Source organism: Thermobia domestica, chromosome 5 (assembly GCF_964235325.1).
Source record: "Thermobia domestica chromosome 5, izTheDome1.hap1.1, whole genome shotgun sequence".
Taxonomy (NCBI): Eukaryota; Metazoa; Arthropoda; class Insecta; order Zygentoma; family Lepismatidae; genus Thermobia; species Thermobia domestica.
This window is the reverse complement of record NC_137458.1, coordinates 35382814-35390781: the sequence shown is the minus strand read 5'-3', so window position 1 is coordinate 35390781 and position 7968 is coordinate 35382814.

Sequence of the window (7968 nt, the reverse complement as noted above, 5' to 3'; positions counted from 1 at the left end):
TTTTTTGATACGAAGTAGTTGGCTACATTTTTTTACTAATATTTCGTTTTTAGTAACTGGGAAGCAAATAAATAAATAAATAAATAAAATCCAGTGTCATTCTTCTCAACGTGACACTACTAACGTCTAGCAGGTTTGCGTTTAATCATTCAAGGAGTTCATATGCAATGAAAACTTATTAATTCGTTCAATAAAAGAAACAATACTAACTTAATCACAAGAAATCAAAATCAGTGTTATTGAACAAAAAATTCGGCGTATATCAGACCTCACAATTGTAATTTATTTTCACCAGAGTTATTGAGGACTACTTTTCCAGACTTGCATTAGTCAACGTCGTGTTCCATAAATATCGTGTTTCGAGTTGATTCTTTTATTATATTACAACTTCGTATCTAATGAGCATGTTGCTGGGATAAATAAACAATAGTAATAATAATTATATTTAGGTACCAAGCTTAGTACACATTCATTTGATTGTAAGCCAGAACTACTGTGTCATACAGCCTTATGCTTAAATAGAACATTAACTAATATCAGTCAGTCAATTTCTGATGATCTTTTCTACATTATTTTCCAGTTCCATTATTTTGTGCTGTCATTAAGATATTCCGTTTTATTATAAAAAAATGTATTTTTCAAAGTTTTCACTCGACACAAAATCTAAGATATTCTATTCTATAAAGAATGAGTATGATCTGTTGTAAACTCAATTTACCATTCGCAAACTTCGGCAAAGATTCATGAGAAGATACGAAACTTGCTGAAAAATTGTCAAAATAGTTGAAACATCTATAGGAACCCAAATAGAAAAACATCTTATATCATATTATTATTATTATTATTATTATTATTATTATTATTATTATTATTATTATTATTATTATTATTATTATTATTATTTCATTATCATTTCTTTATTTGTCGGTACACTGAGAAAATCCGTTATCCGGACCATGGTATTTTGTACAAATATACGGAAACAATATGCTTACTGCGGAAATCTGCACGGACCATACGTTATCCATATGTTACATACGTACTGCCTTTTTCTCGTTTAGATATCATAGCATGCTGCTACAGGATGTAAGTCTATGACATCTAACACTCTTCCGTTATTACATACACATAAATATGATATGTACGCCAGCTGTATGTCATCTACGTCCATATTTATATTAGATCTTTACCGCTTATATACAGTTTTTTTTCATTCATAGTTTCCAAGTATGTGTACATGGATTAGCAAAATATTATAAAATATAGGTTTTCAGTTATACGTTTCATGTAAGACTTTATATATAGCCGTTCGTTAAGACCAAAACTCCAGGATTTACGCATGTAACATACTTTATTTTATATATGGTACATACCTCTGTTTCCTCTGTGTATCTACATTCCACTCTCATAATATTACAACTTAAATGCAACATAAAATCTTATTTTTAAACAGAAAACAATTTTAGCTGAATACACTCCCAAATGTTACTACTTGGTATGTTATTGAATATTCAATGTACCTGAATAACGTAGTCCCTCACGCTCTCACATTCAGTGTGAGAGGTCCAAGCTTCGTTTACATGTGGGAACACTCGAGCGAAATGGTGTAACAACATTTTCACTTCTGCAATTCTTACAAGAAAATCCTGTGAGCAAGGATTTTCCTAGGTTTTTCTCATTCTCACCACCCACCACCGATATGGTATCAAACACACAAGCCCCAAGCTACTTTCATGCTTTCCTTTTGGAACTTCGTTTGTCAATGATTTTTTTCAACTATTGAGTTGAAATTTCAGTATATTTTTAAACATACTATAGCAACCGGCAGACTAATATATAAATTACAATAACTATTCAAAAATATTGCAACATAAGATAGTGATGTCATTTCAGGACTTGTTCTAAGGGAGAGGAGAACTCTAAGATATATGTATATAACGTTATATATAAAATTGTGAAACATCATATAACTCTGCACTAATAAAAGAACTAATTTTAATGAATAAATTCTAGTAATCTAGTGTAAACCCTTCTTGTTGTAAGTTAAATGTTATTTATTATTATAATTATCTTGTTGAGTTATCGTCTACATTTGTCAGACATTCCTGTGTAAACTGGCGTTCAGCTATATATGAAAATTATGTTTAGATAAACATACATACACACACACACACACACACACACATATATATATATATGTATATATATATATATATATATATATATATATATATATATATATATATATATATATATATATATTGAAGAGGAGTTAGATTTAGATAAAGTTATATTTTCAAAAATCTATTAAAATTGGTTAAAATAAAGACAAAAATGTAACAGAATTAAAGACAAGAAATTGCAAAATTTAAAATTAAGTAAAAGAAAAACATTAATAAGATATTTCAAAATTATGATGAGATTGTAATGTCCAAGTTATTGTTTTTGTTTTATGTAAGCTGTAAACACAGACATGTGGATTTGTAATGTTATGATGACGAAGGACAACAAATAAGCAAGTTGCAGAGTAAGAACTATTGTAAGAGTTATTGTAAAATTTATTTGTTAACATCAACACAATTTTGAGATGTGACAAAACTGTCAGATTACGGAGATAGACGTCTGGAGATTTTGTCTATTTCATGATCATTGCAGAAATGTGAATTTCGGCAATGAGATAAGCAAACACGTGGAATGACGTGAATTAAGGTAGCAGTTTAGAAATCGACGTGTTCCAAATAAATACTCTACCAAGGATGGAACTTGATCATGAATTCAGAGTCCTTCATTCAGAGAGGATTGACCCATTAGTGCCTAGAATTTCCCAGTATTATTTTGAAAAGTTTCTTTTCTCCTATTTGGTCTTAATAGTACTCTAAAATAGAAATTAGAATATTTTTTAAAAAAAATATTTATTTTTTCTTGTTTTTTAGGTCGGCAACTTAAGTTGCGAAATGGCACAAAAATATTAAAAAATGAAACATGGGAGAAAATACACCGCGAAAACATAACTATTAAAATCAAGTTAATCCTTCCTTTACAGACCTTCACTAGTTCCTTCTGGAGTCTTTGAAATCAATCCAGTTCGGTCTCTCTCCTCAAAACGCATTGTAGCCCAAAACAGTGCTAATCTTGTGTTAATATATCATACAAAAAATGCGACGATGCTATGAGGAAACAGACTCCAAAGTAACTTCATGGTTCAAACCTGCAACGGCAATCCATGAATTTCTGCGCTATAAAGAAAAATTGCCGTGACAACTTAAGTTGCCAAGGAAACACAATGGGTTAAAGACAATCAGCGGACAACGAGAGTATTAGACAGCGAATAGTTACTAGTCATGGTGGACTATTCTACATTATAGCTTCTACCATCGTTTAAAGTTCTAAAAATCTTGGTAGTTACATCGTTCCAAGTTGTTGGAGTTTACTAAGCTGCACCTTGTTTCAGAGGACAACCAACTACATCAATTCGAGAGGTATGTGTTTGCTATCTGATCATCGTTATCAAATAGAGAAAATAATCAGGCTTTTCGAGTTGTGATCTGATAATGTTTTGCATATTCCTTACACACAATACACATTACACTTTAATGAAAAATCACTTTTATGAAAATACAAATTCTTAATAATGAAACTTGGCATTGTGTTTGCTTTCCTGAAATAAAGTATACTAACTTTTCCTGGACATTTTAGAGAATGTTCAGAGGAGAATATCCCTCAGTTTTGAGCTACGCGATTGCAATAAAAGGCACACAAGGGGGGTTGACATGCTGGAGACGCCGTTTTGTTTGATTCCCGGGCGGTTTGTTGTTTTAGAGTACTAACCCACCATTGATATGGTGAAGGCAACCTTTGGTTCGATTCCCGGAAGAACTAGCAGTATAAGTTGTAATGATATATTGAAACATGTTAGAAGCATTTTATTTTATTTTTGTAGAATATTAGAATTTATTAGACGAAGTTAAGGTTGATTATTTTTATGTTGTGTTATTTATAATTTTAGAGTAGTAAGATATTATTTATATACGGGAACTAGGTAGTTTTATAATAAATGAATGAAGGAATTATTAGAACTAGAGCACAAAAAGCCAATAAGGGAATACCATTAGAAGTAGAAAATTTGTTTGATTTTAGAACTTCGGAAAGAAGGAGGCAAGATAGAACAGGAACACAAAGCGTAGGAAGTCCGAAAATAGTGTTTCAAGAAGGACCGGTTGAAATTTTCCCTCAAGTTCGGTGCCACAATCATTCACAGAAGATTTTCCATCTATTTTACAACTAGATGAGGAATTAGTAAAAAGGGAGAAAAGTTGTTCTAGTAAAGTAGAAGAACCTGTAGGATCTAATAATAGTAATAAGAAAATAGAAACAGAGTTCGGAAATAAGACAGAAATGGCATCTAACGTAACGGTTTATGCGGATATCAATAAATTACCGAAATTTGATTTAAAATCGGACAATGACATAATCGGATTTTTTGATGAATTTGATGACGCATGTCAAATGGCAAGCGTAACAGAAGAGGAAAGGGAAGAGCTACTGCCAAGCGTTTTTCGTGGAATAGGTAGAAAATGGCTTGTTTCTTAAACGAAAGAATCTAGCGGAAATTTCGTATAAAGACTTACAAGAGCAGATGATTAATGAATTTACCAAGACGAATGTAACCCTAGATATTGAGGAGAAGTTAAGGGAAAGATTACATCAGGAGGACGAACGTATTATCAATTACATTTATAACATGCTAGTAATGTGTGAATGGTTAGATTCCAAGATGACGGATAAAAAGAAAGTAGGTATTATTGTTGGTGGATTGCAACCATATTATATGGCGAAAGTTGGTACCAATGCATACTCCACAGTAGATAAGTTTGTAGAAGACTTGCAAAGAATTGAAAAGAATAAATGTAAAGTAGATAAGAGAATCAAGAGAGAAACGGGTAAAGTTACTATAAAAGATCTAGTTAAGAAAATCAAGGAACAGGCAGATAGTGAAGACAGCAATTCGGATGAGAGTAGAGTTATTCTTAGAAAAGAAAAGCGTAGTAAATCGGAAACGAAAGTGAAACAGGAACCACGAGCTTGACCCAATTAACACAATTGGAAAAGAAACTAGAAGAACTGCAATTAGCATTGTCAGCTAAGGACAATGAAAAACAATCAAGTAAACAAAACGGTGATAGGAATCAACGGTTTGAAAACAATAGAGGATTTTGAAATCGCGGAAGAAATCAGTATCGAGGAAACAATGGTAGAAATTGGAATAACCAAAATAGGAATCAGGATAGAAGTAGATTGAATAATTATCAAGGAAACGGCAATTATCAAATAGTTACCGTGGTAATAGAGGTAATGGCTGGAGAAATAATCGGGGTAGACAGACTAATTACTGGCAATTCGTCTAGAAATATGTGTCCTCATGGTTCTTGACAACAAAATGAACAACCACGACATGTTCATGTTGTTCCTACCCAAGTAAATGGAACAACGTTTTATCAACCAATTGCAAACTAGAATTTAAACTAAATACTACTGTAAATGGGAGAGGCACAATTTACAGGAAACAGGAACGGAAAAGTTAGAGAAGTAATAGCATCAATTAGTCAAGATAACATGATTTATTTTCCGATAGATATAGAGAATAGAGAAGTTAAAGCTTTGATAGATAGCGGTTCTCAAATTTCAATTCTAGATGAGAAATTAATTCCACCTTCTGCAAAAGTAATTACCATTTCGAGTAATCAAGAACTTCCCGTATCAAGTTTTGATAGGGAATGATTTCTTGAGAGCTCAAAATTGTAAAATTGATTACGGAAATAATAAGTTATTGGTTCAGAGATTTGGCAAACCCCAAGTAAGAAGAGAAAATAGTGCAGAAACGGTTTCAGTTTCGGATAATGCTGCAGTCGGTGTAAAATTTTGTATGAAACCGAAATGGATTTTAAATCAGAAAGTGATATTATGTCCAAGGAGCCGAACGGTAGTAGAAGTTAATTTAATAAATTCTTGGAATGGAAACAGAGAATTAGAGAAGCAATTTAATATAATAATACCACGAGTTCTGTTGTCTAAAGAAATAAAAAATTAGAAATTGTAAATCCAACTAATAAAGCAGTAACTTTGATATGTAATTTAAGAATTGGAAATGCAGAAGAATGCAAGGGTGAACAAGAATTGCGAGATGAAGGGTTATCTCAGGAAGATATTGAAAAAGTATTAGAGGCTAGACAGAATTTTGATAGATCACGGATAAAGTGTGGAAGTTAGACCAAACCTGTAATTAAGAAAATCTGTGCCATGAATATGCCGATGTTTTTGCATGGAAAGAGAATGAATTGGGAAGAGTTAAAAATGTCGAACATCACATTGAACTTGAAACAAGAGTTCCCTTCAGGAGTCAGCAATATCCTATATCAATGGCATTGAAGGATAAGGTTAAGGAGCAGATCATAGAGGAATCTAATAGATCGTATAATTCGCCCATGTTATTTTTGAAAAAGCCATCGGGAGCGATAAGAGCCTGTTTGGACTGTCGCTGGCTCGACCGCCATGTGAAGTTCCATAGCATCGGATTCCCACCCATATACCAGATACTAACGTGTATGGGGGCAAATATATTACTCAATTTTAGACTAAAACCGGCATATGATCAAGTTCCCATCAGGAGGAGTCACATGACTGCAGTGCGTTTAACATTCTAGGTGTTGGAGCGTATGCCTATAAAGTTTTACCTATGGGATACGTGCCTTCACCGGCAGTGTACCCGAAAATCATGACAATGACGTTAGCAAATGTTAGTCCAGAGGCGGTATCGTATTACATGGACGATATATTTGTATACACGAACAAACAGGAGAAAATGGTCGAGATGTTAAAGTCAATTTTCCAGAGATTAAGCCATTACGGGTTAAAACTCTCAGTAGAAAAATGTCAGTTTATAGAAGAAAAGGTATTGGCGTTAGGACACGTTTTGAGCGATACTGGATACGAGTTAAGCCCGAAAATTGTTTAAGCAATCAAAGTTTACAAGCCACCGAAGTCACTGAAGGAGTTGAAATCGTTTCTTCGGTTGACTAATTACGTCAGAAAATTTTGTAAAAGCTATGCTGAAATTGCTGCTGCTTTTCAACCGTTGTTGAAAAAAGGTCATAAGATCGTGTGGAGACAAGAACATCAAGAAGGTTTTGAGAAGCTGAAACAGGCATTGCTTGAGGCACCACTTTTAGCACCACTTCGTGAAGAGTTGGAGACACGTGTGTACACAGATGCTTCGATGAACTCAATTGGAGCGGTATTAATGCAGAAACAGAAAAGTGGAGAGTTGACCCCGGTAGCATATTACAACAGATTTTTGAGGCAACAGGAAATGCAGAAACACATTGTTGAATTGGAAATCCTTGCGGTAGTGGACTCGTTTCGAGCCTTTAACTACTACTTATTTAATAAAGAGTTCAAACTTTGGACCGATTGCCGTTGCTTGAAATATTTGAAAACCACACCAATATTATCTCCTAAGTTATTGCGTTTAAGTTTGGAACTTGCCCAATATAATTACAATCCATTGTCCGGGGGAGAAGAACCCGTGTGATGTATTGTTGCGTAATACGACAATTAAACCGACTGAGGACATAGAAGTAAATGGATTGCAGATTAACCGAAAAGAACTTCAAGTGAACCTGACGTTTGATGACAACATAAATGTGGGAAAACTACAGCGAAAAGATGCATTTTTCGGCCCGATTATGAAAGCGATTGAAGATCCGGATGGAACCGACGCACAGTGAGGCGAAAACGCAAAAAGCTGGCCAAAAGGAAAAAACGAAAGTTAGTAATATAGGAATTTTTTTATGTAGTTGGCTAGAGTGATGTCAGAAGGGCACAATCCATAAATAGAATAGGGTTGTTACTTTATTCCGACTACCTGAGCCACTCTTAAGTAGACCCTTCAGCAGGTCAAATACGCAGAGA